General features: G+C 44.6%; 2 protein-coding genes across 6 annotated transcripts in view; one reads left to right on the forward strand and one right to left on the reverse strand.

The window, feature by feature from the left end:
- The window catches only part of TOR4A (torsin family 4 member A), a 29,221-nt gene extending 15,707 nt beyond the window's left edge, over positions 1–13,514 (reverse strand). Inside the window, exon 1 of one of the 2 annotated variants that reach the window (XM_072125227.1) lies at positions 13,376–13,514. The gene's annotated coding sequence lies outside the window, so the exon portion shown is untranslated. The remainder of the gene's footprint in view (positions 1–13,375) is intronic. The other variant, XM_072125229.1, reaches the window with a different exon arrangement.
- The window catches only part of RNF208 (ring finger protein 208), a 177,811-nt gene that overhangs the window by 52,397 nt on the left and 109,276 nt on the right, over positions 1–16,138 (forward strand). The gene's annotated exons all lie outside the window — the stretch shown is intronic.

Consider the following 16,138-nt stretch of genomic DNA (forward strand, 5'->3'; position numbering starts at 1 on the left):
TCCTATTACAGTGCTAGCTACGGTGACCCTATAATAACGCAGACACGGTCCTCCTATTACAGTGCTAGCTACGGTGACCCTATAATAACGCAGACACGGTCCTCCTATTACAGTGCTAGCTACGGTGACCCTATAATAACGCAGGCACGGTCCTCCTATTACAGTGCTAGCTACGGTGACCCTATAATAACGCAGACACGGTCCTCCTATTACAGTGCTAGCTACGGTGACCCTATAATAACGCAGACACGGTCCTCCTATTACACTGCTAGCTACGGTGACCCTATAATAACGCAGACACGGTCCTCCTATTACAGTGCTAGCTACGGTGACCCTATAATAACGCAGACACGGTCCTCCTATTACAGTGCTAGCTACGGTGACCCTATAATAACGCAGACACGGTCCTCCTATTACAGTGCTAGCTACGGTGACCCTATAATAACGCAGACACGGTCCTCCTATTACACTGCTAGCTACGGTGACCCTATAATAACGCAGACACGGTCCTCCTATTACAGTGCTAGCTACGGTGACCCTATAATAACGCAGACACGGTCCTCCTATTACAGTGCTAGCTACGGTGACCCTATAATAACGCAGACACGGTCCTCCTATTACAGTGCTAGCTACGGTGACCCTATAATAGCGCAGACACGGTCCTCCTATTACAGTGCTAGCTACGGTGACCCTATAATAACGCAGACACGGTCCTCCTATTACACTGCTAGCTACGGTGACCCTATAATAACGCAGACACGGTCCTCCTATTACAGTGCTAGCTACGGTGACCCTATAATAATGCAGACACGGTCCTCCTATTACAGTGCTAGCTACAGTGACCCTATAATAGCGCAGACACGGTCCTCCTATTACAGTGCTAGCTACGGTGACCCTATAATAACGCAGACACGGTCCTCCTATTACAGTGCTAGCTACGGTGACCCTATAATAGCGCAGACACGGTCCTCCTATTACAGTGCTAGCTACGGTGACCCTATAATAGCGCAGACACGGTCCTCCTATTACAGTGCTAGCTACGGTGACCCTATAATAACGCAGACACGGTCCTCCTATTACAGTGCTAGCTACGGTGACCCTATAATAACGCAGACACGGTCCTCCTATTACAGTGCTAGCTACGGTGACCCTATAATAACGCAGACACGGTCCTCCTATTACAGTGCTAGCTACGGTGACCCTATAATAACGCAGACACGGTCCTCCTATTACAGTGCTAGCTACGGTGACCCTATAATAGCGCAGACACGGTCCTCCTATTACAGTGCTAGCTACGGTGACCCTATAATAACGCAGACACGGTCCTCCTATTACAGTGCTAGCTACGGTGACCCTATAATAACGCAGACACGGTCCTCCTATTACAGTGCTAGCTACGGTGACCCTATAATAACGCAGACACGGTCCTCCTATTACAGTGCTAGCTACGGTGACCCTATAATAACGCAGACACGGTCCTCCTATTACAGTGCTAGCTACGGTGACCCTATAATAGCGCAGACACGGTCCTCCTATTACAGTGCTAGCTATGGTGACCCTATAATAGGGCAGACACGGTCCTCCTATTACAGTGCTAGCTACGGTGACCCTATAATAGCGCAGACACGGTCCTCCTATTACAGTGCTAGCTATGGTGACCCTATAATAGCGCAGACACGGTCCTCCTATTACAGTGCTAGCTACGGTGACCCTATAATAGCGCAGACACGGTCCTCCTATTACAGTGCTAGCTACGGTGACCCTATAATAACGCAGACACGGTCCTCCTATTACAGTGCTAGCTACGGTGACCCTATAATAACGCAGACACGGTCCTCCTATTACAGTGCTAGCTACGGTGACCCTATAATAACGCAGACACGGTCCTCCTATTACAGTGCTAGCTACGGTGACCCTATAATAACGCAGACACGGTCCTCCTATTACAGTGCTAGCTACGGTGACCCTATAATAGCGCAGACACGGTCCTCCTATTACAGTGCTAGCTACGGTGACCCTATAATAACGCAGACACGGTCCTCCTATTACAGTGCTAGCTACGGTGACCCTATAATAACGCAGACACGGTCCTCCTATTACAGTGCTAGCTACGGTGACCCTATAATAACGCAGACACGGTCCTCCTATTACAGTGCTAGCTACGGTGACCCTATAATAACGCAGACACGGTCCTCCTATTACAGTGCTAGCTACGGTGACCCTATAATAGCGCAGACACGGTCCTCCTATTACAGTGCTAGCTACGGTGACCCTATAATAACGCAGACACGGTCCTCCTATTACAGTGCTAGCTACGGTGACCCTATAATAATGCAGACACGGTCCTCCTATTACAGTGCTAGCTACGGTGACCCTATAATAGCGCAGACACGGTCCTCCTATTACAGTGCTAGCTATGGTGACCCTATAATAGGGCAGACACGGTCCTCCTATTACAGTGCTAGCTACGGTGACCCTATAATAACGCAGACACGGTCCTCCTATTACAGTGCTAGCTACGGTGACCCTATAATAGCGCAGACACGGTCCTCCTATTACAGTGCTAGCTACGGTGACCCTATAATAGCGCAGACACGGTCCTCCTATTACAGTGCTAGCTACGGTGACCCTATAATAACGCAGACACGGTCCTCCTATTACAGTGCTAGCTACGGTGACCCTATAATAACGCAGACACGGTCCTCCTATTACAGTGCTAGCTACGGTGACCCTATAATAGCGCAGACACGGTCCTCCTATTACAGTGCTAGCTATGGTGACCCTATAATAGCGCAGACACGGTCCTCCTATTACAGTGCTAGCTACGGTGACCCTATAATAGCGCAGACACGGTCCTCCTATTACAGTGCTAGCTACGGTGACCCTATAATAACGCAGACACGGTCCTCCTATTACAGTGCTAGCTACGGTGACCCTATAATAACGCAGACACGGTCCTCCTATTACAGTGCTAGCTACGGTGACCCTATAATAACGCAGACACGGTCCTCCTATTACAGTGCTAGCTACGGTGACCCTATAATAACGCAGACACGGTCCTCCTATTACAGTGCTAGCTACGGTGACCCTATAATAGCGCAGACACGGTCCTCCTATTACAGTGCTAGCTACGGTGACCCTATAATAACGCAGACACGGTCCTCCTATTACAGTGCTAGCTACGGTGACCCTATAATAACGCAGACACGGTCCTCCTATTACAGTGCTAGCTACGGTGACCCTATAATAACGCAGACACGGTCCTCCTATTACAGTGCTAGCTACGGTGACCCTATAATAACGCAGACACGGTCCTCCTATTACAGTGCTAGCTACGGTGACCCTATAATAGCGCAGACACGGTCCTCCTATTACAGTGCTAGCTACGGTGACCCTATAATAACGCAGACACGGTCCTCCTATTACAGTGCTAGCTACGGTGACCCTATAATAATGCAGACACGGTCCTCCTATTACAGTGCTAGCTACGGTGACCCTATAATAGCGCAGACACGGTCCTCCTATTACAGTGCTAGCTATGGTGACCCTATAATAGGGCAGACACGGTCCTCCTATTACAGTGCTAGCTACGGTGACCCTATAATAACGCAGACACGGTCCTCCTATTACAGTGCTAGCTACGGTGACCCTATAATAGCGCAGACACGGTCCTCCTATTACAGTGCTAGCTACGGTGACCCTATAATAGCGCAGACACGGTCCTCCTATTACAGTGCTAGCTACGGTGACCCTATAATAACGCAGACACGGTCCTCCTATTACAGTGCTAGCTACGGTGACCCTATAATAACGCAGACACGGTCCTCCTATTACAGTGCTAGCTACGGTGACCCTATAATAACGCAGACACGGTCCTCCTATTACAGTGCTAGCTACGGTGACCCTATAATAACGCAGACACGGTCCTCCTATTACAGTGCTAGCTACGGTGACCCTATAATAGCGCAGACACGGTCCTCCTATTACAGTGCTAGCTATGGTGACCCTATAATAGGGCAGACACGGTCCTCCTATTACAGTGCTAGCTACGGTGACCCTATAATAGCGCAGACACGGTCCTCCTATTACAGTGCTAGCTATGGTGACCCTATAATAGCGCAGACACGGTCCTCCTATTACAGTGCTAGCTACGGTGACCCTATAATAGCGCAGACACGGTCCTCCTATTACAGTGCTAGCTACGGTGACCCTATAATAACGCAGACACGGTCCTCCTATTACAGTGCTAGCTACGGTGACCCTATAATAACGCAGACACGGTCCTCCTATTACAGTGCTAGCTACGGTGACCCTATAATAGCGCAGACACGGTCCTCCTATTACAGTGCTAGCTACGGTGACCCTATAATAACGCAGACACGGTCCTCCTATTACAGTGCTAGCTACGGTGACCCTATAATAACGCAGACACGGTCCTCCTATTACAGTGCTAGCTACGGTGACCCTATAATAACGCAGACACGGTCCTCCTATTACAGTGCTAGCTACGGTGACCCTATAATAGCGCAGACACGGTCCTCCTATTACAGTGCTAGCTACGGTGACCCTATAATAACGCAGACACGGTCCTCCTATTACAGTGCTAGCTACGGTGACCCTATAATAACGCAGACACGGTCCTCCTATTACAGTGCTAGCTACGGTGACCCTATAATAACGCAGACACGGTCCTCCTATTACAGTGCTAGCTACGGTGACCCTATAATAACGCAGACACGGTCCTCCTATTACAGTGCTAGCTACGGTGACCCTATAATAACGCAGACACGGTCCTCCTATTACAGTGCTAGCTACGGTGACCCTATAATAGCGCAGACACGGTCCTCCTATTACAGTGCTAGCTATGGTGACCCTATAATAGGGCAGACACGGTCCTCCTATTACAGTGCTAGCTACGGTGACCCTATAATAACGCAGACACGGTCCTCCTATTACAGTGCTAGCTACGGTGACCCTATAATAGCGCAGACACGGTCCTCCTATTACAGTGCTAGCTACGGTGACCCTATAATAGCGCAGACACGGTCCTCCTTGCTAGCTACTCTCTCAGTATTTTGTTGCAATGTTATCTTGGCGCCTTCCTGTGATACATCTCGTGTTTGGCCTGTATTATTCTGGAGAACAGATGGGGGGACACATACTGACAACCCTGACACTGCATTTTCTTGACTTGTGGTTAACCCTGAGGCTTCCTGTGTTACTGTATAGACTATAGTATTTGATGTGTCCCGGGAAAGATCAAGCACCAAATGCAGGCTAATAGATATTATCACTACTTCACCCTAATCCCCCCTTTCCCCAATATACTGTAGCAGAACCGAGGGCTTATCCCCCAATAACCGGTACAGAACATGCAATGACCCAAAGACTATTCCTCCTCATTTACTTATCTTCTGCTTTCTGTCTATAAAGGGAAAATTATAGCAAGTGGCCATTTTCATTATTATCTCGCTATATAAACCCTTCATTTCATTGTTATTAATTCAGACTTCTTAACAAAGTAAAGATGGGGAGATATAATAAAAGGTAAATCGGTAGATTTAGATTAGTTAGATACATGAGATGGAGATTGATTGGAGATAGATATACAGATACTATAAATGGATTTTAGTTGGTTAGGATTGATAGATTAATAAGATGGATATGAGACATTAGTTAAACAAATTATATTTAGATATAAGAGATTAATAAGTAAGGTGTAGGTTTGTGAAAGAGTACACTTAGGGAATGACATAAATTCCAGTTCCTGATACAGGCAGTCCCCGGGTTACATACAAGATAGGGTCTGTAGGTTTGTTCTTAAGTTGAGTTTGTATGTAAGTCGGAACTGTATATTTTATCATTGTAATCCCAGCCAGAACTTTTTTGGTCTCTGTGACAATTGGATTTTTAAAATGTTGGGTTGTCATAAGAATCAGGATTAATAATAAAGCTTCATTACAGACGCCTGTGATAACTGTTACAGCTGATTTTTGTAGCCTAGGACTAAAGTACAGTAAGTTACCAATATCCAGAGGTCCGTTTGTAACTAGGGGTCGTATGTAAGTCGAGTGTTCTTAAGTAGGGGACCGCCTGGTATATTGCTATAAGGCTGAGTTCACATTACATTGTGTGCCATACGTTGTAAGGACACGTCCGGGGGAATCCGACATGTCCTTACAGCGTATGGCACAGACGTATCCCATTGTATGCTCATACAGTGGGATATGTCACCTTAGGACCCCTCCTCCCCACTGTATGTGGGGGGAGGAGTAGAGATCGGCAGCAGCTGGCGATTGGCTGCTAAAGTACAGGGTGTTCCCCCAGTGATGTCACTGTCCTTATATGGACAGAAACATCGCCGGTCCCCCCTTTCCTGCCAGGTGCGTAACTAGGAGAGGCTGGGGTCAATAGCAGATTTTTGCAAGGGGCCCCCCTCCCCCTTTAAAAACAAATATAGACATGTTTATTTACTTCCACATTCATATATATACTCCTATAAACACACATTTATATATTTATATACATACATATATACATTTATACACTCTTACATATATACACTTATACATTTATACATACATATATACATTTATACATACATATATACATTTATACACTCTTACATATATACACTTATACATTTATACATACATATATACATTTATACATACATATATACATTTATACACTCTTACATATACAGGCAGTCCCCGGGTTACGTACAAGATAGGGTCCAGAGGTTTGTTCTTAAGTTGAATTTGTATGTAAGTCGAAACTGTATATTTTATAATTGTAGATCCAGACAAAAAAAAATTTTGCACCCAGTGACAATTGGAGTTTAAGCATTTTTTGCTGTAATGGGACCAAGTATTATCAATAAAGCTTCATTACAGATGTCTTACAGTAGATAATTGCAGTCTGAGACTATAGTAAAGCATTCAGAAACCTTCACCAGAGGTCAGAGGGGTCTGTCTGTAACTATGGGTTGTCTGTAAGTCGAGTGTCCTTAAGTAGGGGACCGCCTGTATACATTTATACATACATATATACATTTATACACTCTTACATATATACATTTATACATACATATATACATTTATACACTCTTACATATATACATTTATACATACATATACACTCACCGGCCACTTTATTAGGTACACCTGTCCAACTGCTCGTTAACACTTAATTTCTAATCAGCCAATCACATGGCGGCAACTCAGTGCATTTAGGCATGTAGACATGGTCAAGACAATCTCCTGCAGTTCTCCCGAGCATCAGTATGGGGAAGGAAGGTGATTTGAGGCCTTTGAACGTAGCATGGTTGTTGGTGCCAGAAGGGCTGGTCTGAGTATTTCAGAAACTGCTGATCTACTGGGATTTTCACGCACAACCATCTCTAGGGTTTACAGAGAATGGTCCGAAAAAGAAAAAACATCCAGTGAGCGGCAGTTCTGTGGGCGGAAATGCCTTGTTGATGCCAGAGGTCAGAGGAGAATGGGCAGACTGGTTCGAGCTGATAGAAAGGCAACAGAGACTCAAATCGCCACCCGTTACACCCAAGGTAGGCAGAAGAGCATCTCTGAACGCACAGTACGTCCAACTTTGAGGCAGATGGGCTACAGCAGCAGAAGACCACACCGGGTGCCACTCCTTTCAGCTAAGAACAGGAAACTGAGGCTGCAATTTGCACAATCTCATCGAAATTGGACAGTAGAAGATTGGAAAAACGTTGGTCTGATGAGTCTCGATTTCTGCTGCGACATTCGGTTGGCGTCGACAACATGAAAGCATGGATCCATCCTGCCTTGTATTACCGGGTTAGGCTGGTGGTGGTGGTGTCATGGATCCATCCTGCCTTGTATCAGCGGGTCAGGCTGGTGGTGGTGGTGTCATGGTGTCTTTGGGCCCCTTGGTACAACGCCACAGCCTACCTGAGTATTGTTGCTGACCATGTCCATCCCTTTATGAGCACAATGTACCCTGTAACATCTGATGGCTACTTTCAGCAGGATAATGCGCCATGTCATAAAGCTGGAATCATCTCAGACTGGTTTCTTGAACATGACAATGAGGTCACTGGACACAAATGGCCTCCACAGTCACCAGATCTCAATCCAATAGAGCATCTTTGGGATGTGGTGGAACGGGAGATTCGCATCATGGATGTGCAGCCGACAAATCTGCAGCAACTGTGTGATGCCATCATGTCAATATGGACCAAAATCTCTGAGGAGCTTCCAGCACCTTGTTGTATCTATGCCACGAAGAATTGAGGCAGTTCGGAAGGCAAAAGGGGGTCCAACCCGTTACCAGCATGGTGTACCTAATAAAGTGGCCAGTGAGTGTATACATTTATACACTCTTACATATACACATTTATACATTCATACATACATTTATACATACATATATACATTTATACACACTTACATACATATATACATTTATACACACTTACATATATATATATACATTCATACATACATACATATATACATTCATACATACATACATATATACATTTATACACACTTACATACATATATACATTTATACAATCATACATACATATATACATTTATACACTCTTACATATATACATTTATACATACACACATATACATTTATGCATATACATACATATACACATTTATTCACTCTTACATACATATATACATTTATACACACATACATACAGTATATACAAACTCTTTATACACTTGACCAGAAGGCGGCATATCGGAGGTGGAGGAGTGGGTGGGCCAGGTTTTCGGCCCTCTCACTGAAACGACAGCTCGAGGGACACACCCAGTTTGAACACATTTAATAAACTATACTTCAGCTATATCTCCCGGGAGGGCAGGAGTGGGTTATGGGAAGTGATGTTGGTGGTTGCGCTGGCCAAATGCTAGCCATAACTTATGCTTCTGATGTTTCTCGGCCATGCGGGGGCCCCGTGTGCTGCGTGCCCCTGGACCTCGCGGTCCCCGGTGGAGTTACGCCTCTGCTTCCTGCTGAGCTATGTATGTGCTCAGCCTCCCTGGAGGAGGGATGTGATACACTGTATCTGCTCCCCATAGGCTTCTATTGCCTCCGGTGAGCACATACGTTGCTAAGCAAGAGGGAGCCGGATGGAAGACGTAGCTCGCCGGCACATTGCATCCTGCCTTTTTTCCTGGATGCAACATATACTGGTCAGGCAAAAACTATGCCTCCATCTGCAACTAAATGTCATAGTATACGCACAGCATATACATCGGGAGCTTTCCTGACATATCGCTGAGCGCACACACAAGAGGTTATGTGACAGTCTAATTTTAAAAAACTCTTCCTTCATCAATAGTGTGGAGCTGTGAGAAATGAGATGTTCTCTGCGGCCACTTCTGTATATAAAGGGAACATATCTGGTAAATAACACAATACTTTTACATCCTGTGAAAATACTATTTTAGTGCTGTCCATAATGATCACAAAAACCCTGGTTGTGGCAGCTGGGGGAGGATTGTTGTTGCACTGCACATGTATCATACAGTAGGGGAAAGGCTATTCCTACACATAACATCTCCATCCATCCTTTATGTCGGAGCCTAATCATTTATGTCAGGCACAGCCCTGCAGGAGATCTGAGGAGGGAGACAGGAGCCATTACTACCTTGTACCCATCACTTACAGATCATGACTAAGGCGCTGGGTGGCGAAACGCGCTGATCACAGCTGCACCATGTTCTGTTTACTGTCATATTATGGAATAGTACTTCTACTACGTGTAATATCTCCCACTATAAGTACCTTGTAAGGCCAGTTGCCCATGTGCTGTCTTTATAAATTGAGACCGCTGCCTGCAGATAAAAAAATTAACTTCTATTCATTGGTGTGGGGTTTCGGGCACAGCAGTCCCTGTAATCTCCGTCTCATCCCAATTCTCGTGCATGCGCTGGTCATCTCTGCTCCGACCCTGCGTGTAGACGGAGGGAGAAAGGGGCACTGCGCATGTGCAAGAATTAAGATGAGCCTGTGGCAAGCCAAGGAGAGGACAAGAAGCCAGGAAGCAGGGCCTACTGCCGCTACAAAGAGATAAGGAGGCACGGTTATGTAAAGATGCAGCCGTGAGAGCCGGCGCCGACCATGAATATACGAGTTTTCTGGCTGTTTATAAAGAAATGTCCAGCACACATGCAACCGGCCCTACAAGGTTCTTATTATGGTTCTATATCAATGCGCCTGATGACAGGTTCTCTTTAACCCGTCACGACCTCGTTGTCCAGAGTAGATTTAATTCATTACATGTAGGCGACCATTGAAACAGGTAGCACATATCCAAAAACAATGTTACTGTGCACTATCTTTTTGATCAGGAAATATCTCTTTACATTACATGATGGTTACACCCTACCCTCTACTGAAATCCAGGATGAATGAGGGTCAGAACCACACACACCACAAATCTTGCCATAAAGATAAAAGTTCAACCCAAGGATATAAGGAAAAGGGTCAGACAGGGCGGGGAACACACTCACACTCCATAGTCTGATGATTGGAGCACATTAGACACATCAGCAGGTCCTAACTGTGCCAGGATCATCCAGGAATATGTGAACGAGTGGGGGACCAAGCCTGATTTTTTTTTTTTCTTTTAGATCTGCTCTGTGTCATTATAAGAAGTCATAACTTTGTAACACTTTAACAGGGGTAACACTTGTAGCACTTGTAACACTTTGTAACACTTTTATCTGGGGTATTTTGAGATTGAAATACAATGTGTGACTTGAAAACAAAGGAGTTGAAGAATTTGCATGATATCTTTTTGTGTTTAGTTATGAAAAAAGTGGATATTTGGCAAAAATTTCTAAAAAATTCTTCAGATAGGCAGACCGTCATAGCACCCACACTAATTCATGCCTAACATTTCCCAGATGTCTTCTTTATAACTGGCATTTTTTAGGCATCCTCTCTTTCTTTCCAGGTTGTTTGCAGGTGCAGAATTTTGGGTGTAATTTTTTATAATTTTTACGAAAATTGCCGAAAACCTATATTTATAGGGACCTGCTCAGATTTTAGTGACCTTGAGAGGCCTAAATAACAGAAAACACTGTAAATTATGCCACTTTATGTATTGTAGGTGTTTCACCGGGGGTTGAAAATGGATGTGGAATTACAAGTTGTAAATTTTTTTTTTAGATAAAATGATGAAAAACTCCACAAAGTTTGGTACCCAATTTCTCCTGAGTGCCGATACCCCATATGTGGTGGTAAACAGCTGTATGGGCATAAGTCAGGGCAGAGAACGGAAGGAGCGCCGTTCACAGCAGATCTGCATTGTCACATTTTACAGGCTATAAAATGGGATTATTTTTTGTGGCATGAGATCAAGTACATCATTTAGGGGGATTCAATAGCTAATAATAAGATTTTATTAACTTTTTTTGGTGGTAGTTAAAAAAAAAAAATCATTAAATAATAATTCTATCCATCGCCATGTTTATGGCGATACCCCATTTATATAGCTGTTTGTTTTTGCAGCACCATGTATTAATGGACATAATATTTACATTTTTTTTCGTTTACAGAGCTGTTTTAGGGGCTTGTTTTTTGCAGGACAAGCCATACTTTTTATTGGTATTTTTCTATTACTTTGTTTTTTTACGGGGTTCACCGTTCGGGATCAATTTGGTTTTATTTGTTGTATTTTTATTCTTATTTCAAAAATATTTTGATTTGCACATAAGCAAGTGATAATTTGATCACTTGTTCAGTGTAGTATACTGCAGTACTGGTGTATTGCAGCATATTACATTGGCGGCCTATGCATTGTGCACAGGCTGACCACAGCACTGCACTGTTCTGCTGATAGCACCATCTAACAGGCTTCTACCCAAGGCAGTCTTGTGGTTCTCGAATCAGACCTCAAGGCTGCCATAAGCAATGATCGGCACCTCCCATGAAAAAGTGGATGATTTTTGCAGGATGTTGTAAGGAGAGAGAAGCTGACCCCTGTGATGTATAGGTGTATGTGAATTGGATGCCTAGGGAAGAGCGTAAAGCAAATATACCACAAAAATCCATCATGATAAACCATCAACACTAGATCCAGGCACCGTGACTTGGGTATCTTCTTATATTTGTTGTCCGTGGCCTCCTTGCTTCTAAAATCAACTTTTACAATTATGCTAATGAGCCTAAATGGCTCTAGAGGGTGTTTCTCTCTGCTGTAGTTGCACAGGCTGTTACAATGAGCAGAGTAGGTCTCCCCTCCCCCTGCACTTCCTGCTCCTTCTACATTACACTGACATGGGGGAGGGTGAGACATGTTCTGCTCAATGTAACATCCTGTGAAGGTACAGCACGGAGAGGCTATGGTAACTCCCCCAGAGCCCTTGTGGCTCATTAGCATTGATTTTAGATTGAAGGAGGCCTTGCTGGATTTTGATAGTGGATTTTCTTTGAGTCCTGCATATATTGTGATTGACAGCTCTTCCTGTATCAGTGTATGTGCAATCATGCTGTCAATCATCCTTTTGGTTGGGGTCCTTTGGTAATTTACTCATGTTTTCACTGCTGTTGCTGTAAACCTAAATATTGAAGAGCTGAGCTTTGCTTTCTCTACAATATGCAGCTTGTAGCTAGGAAAGTGGTGACTAGTATTCCTTCAGAAACGTTGGGCCCTAAAGTATCTTTCCCCATGCATAGTTCTGCAGTCCTCCAGAGTGCAACCTCTGCATATAAATCCATTGCATGTATAGAAATATACAGTCCCGAAAAATTGTGTGTGAGCAGTAGAGGTAAGATCAGAACAGAGCCTGTAGCTGTAGGCCCTCCCGCACAGAGGCGCTATATCATCCCGAGCATTAAGAGTCAGGGGATACCCATCACCGAACTCCCCTCCTCCAGTGGACTCTACATTACTGCTCACTGATATCTAGGCATTCGATAGCGACGATCCCTATGGATGATCCCTATGCACATGTGTAAGTAAACACATGCCGGCAGCGGCTTCTGTCTGCCATTCTGATACCCCCATTATCCGGCCCCCGACCCATGAGTGTATACTTACACAAAATTAGTAACCCATATATTAACGCCTGAACAAGCACGTAACAGCCTGAATACACCCTACATGCTAGAACTACAGACTTCTCATTTACATGGTAATAAAACAGCTCTGGACAGATAGATTTTAGATATTGCAGTCCTATGTAAAACCACCATTGCAGTGATGATAGAATTGTGTCACCTCTGCTACATCTGCACAGGAACTGCAGCTGCAACAATGTAACAAACACGATTGACAAATCCTAGTAATGCTGTAGAACCCTATAGTCTGTGGTCTACAACACCACATCCCAGTAAGTAACACCCAGCACCCACTTACCTGCGCCCCCCTGGCACAGCTTCTGCTGCTACTGCTCTCTGCAGGGTCTCATCCTGAACTGAGATTCGGAGACTGACACCAGCAAGAACTCAGCCAAATTCACCTCCCCCTGACACGGCTTACACTCAACTTCTGCAAATACTGGGCTGGGAAGGAACTAGTGAAACCTTTCCCAGCCCCCATAGGAATGTCTGCTGCCTCTCCAGAGGCTATAAACGCGGATTCTTTACATTGAGAGGGCCTGATCCTCAGGTGGGCGCACGTCACCCAACCCACAATGAAATATCTGCTCATTGGAAAATTATTTTTAGAATGCAATTTTTAGAATGCAAAATATGTCTATGGTAGTTTTTTTTATGTGGTTTTAACTGCACCATCTGAATACATCTCTAGGCTCCTGCTAAATGGTTATTGCATCTTCCGATCATATTCATTACAGGAGTGATCGCTCAGCTTCCCCTGGATCCTAAACCTGTGTTCACACGTGGTTTTTTTTATTGCGTCTTGAAATGGAGTACAACAGCAGAGAAATTACATTGCTGTTAACAAGATTTTGTTAACATAATGGAGCTTATTTACTTAGGGCCCCACGCTGCACTTTCGTCAGACTTTCCGGCATTTTGGGATTTGACAGCTATTTCACAGGCGTCTGCGCTGGCATGCGATTGGGTTTTGGCGCAGCTCCGCCGGCTTTCATGCAACACAAATTAGGGGGCTTGCCGTCGGACGATCCGACTGATTTGGACTAAGGGCGGGATTTAACTTTCAAATTGTGTCGCAAGCCAAGCACTTACATGCACCAGGAAGAAGAAGGTGAACTCTGTCAGACCTGAGCGGGGAAGTGACACATGCAGGATCTCGGGCGCACCATCTTAGTGAATCGCACAGTGCATGATCGTCGGACAATGCACTTTCGGGGAACTTCGTCGGATAGGTAAGTAAATGTTCCCCAATGCGCTAAGATTGCATTTTGTGAAAGCAAAAGTTAACAGCAAGGTAATCAGTCACATTTCCTGTGCAGTGTATTTTGCAGTGTATTTTGGTTGTATATCCGCTAATTATGTGTTGCTAAATTATTTATACATATATGCTACTTAAGCATTTAAGGCTGTGGTCACACGTGGCGTTTTGAACCCGTTTTTTACCAGTCCGTCAAAAAACACATGCGTTTTTGAAAAACGCATCCATTTTGTGAAAACGCATCCATTTTTGATCGGTTTTAATTAAGATGATTGGGAAAACCGGTCAAAAACGGATGCGTTTTTTAACGCGTGCAGTTTTTAACGGACTGCTTGAGAAAGGACCAAAAAACGGGTTCAAAACGCCACGATTGAACGTTATAATACATGTCTGGCAGGTCCTTATAGGATGGCCTAGGTCAGTGATGGCAAATCTTTTAGAGACCGAGTGCCCAGACAACAACCAAGACCCACTTATTTGTGCAAAGTGCCAACACAGAAATTTAATTTGTGACTTATACTCTGTGCTCTCTCACAGCTTTCATTCATATTAGGCCCCTGAGGACACCAATAAAGCAGAAAAAAGAAGAAATTTGGATGATCATTGTAGCTTCCTTCCACGGTCCCATAAACAGGAAGTTCCGGAGCAGGAGCAGATAATCCAGATCTGTCCACACCTTCCTACCCCTCCAGTAGTCCAGGTTGCACTGTCACTTTAAAATAGCTGTGTGCACAGCAAGTCCTGGGCTGTCTGGGACTGCAGGAAGATATCTGGAGTCCTGCCTGGTGATGGCCTGAGTGCCCACAGAGAGGGCGCTGAGTGCCACCTCTGGTACCCGTGCCATAGGTTTGCCATCACTGTTCTAGGTTGTCATGTGCAGTATTGGGCTGCAGTAGAGAAGAGACATAAAATCGCAGCCTCTCTGCCTGCATATACTCAGTAACATCCAATTTCTTTTGTAGACAGCAATGAAAACAGGAAAAAGTTATCTGTCTGATCATTGAGATGATCCCGTATGAGGCCAGAAGTATAAATACACGGGGCTTGTCAGTGCAGCATACCAAGATACAGGTCACTGGCTATGGAGATGATGAAGGGCAATGCTCTGTGATAGCCTAATCCAGAATTTAAAGGGGTTTCTCAGATTTTAAAAAATGATCACCTGTCTTTGTGATGGGTCATTAAATACCAAAAAGCGGGGTCCAATAATATCCAGAAATGAGGTGAGCTGCAATTCCAAGCACAGCCAGTAGTGAAGAGACTAGAGAACTGGTGTGAGGATTTCAGTGATCCTGGACAACCCCTTTAAACGTTAAAATACCCCATGGCAAGCATAAATTATATTACAGTGTAGCCGGATGGGGCTCTGCAGAGCACCACATGCTAATGTGCAAATCTTATACACTTATTTACTAATGACATTTATCTCCTATCTATTGGAATAAATGTCTAATTGACCTCTGGGACAGAGCGGCCTGAATCCTGTGGTTGCTTTATTCACACCACATAAAACCTGATGCACCAATAATACTTGTATTCTTCATTTATTTTATTTTTTTTAAGCTCCACAGTGTAGAAATTTAGTACAATGTAATCTAGCTGAAGCAGAACCCATAAAATACCTCTGACCCCTGTGCCTCCAGGGAAGAGCAGGCGCGATGTCTACAGATTTCCTGCATTGTGTAATAAGCTGAACACCGCAGGGGGAAAGGTTAGACATGTCCACATCTTGTGCTAACTCTAAACGGCATAACCTTATCATGCAGATGGGAAAGCTGGGTGACCACCAGCGCTGCTGCCATG

This window comes from Engystomops pustulosus, chromosome 9, assembly GCF_040894005.1.
Source record: "Engystomops pustulosus chromosome 9, aEngPut4.maternal, whole genome shotgun sequence".
In the NCBI taxonomy this organism is placed as follows: Eukaryota; Metazoa; Chordata; class Amphibia; order Anura; family Leptodactylidae; genus Engystomops; species Engystomops pustulosus.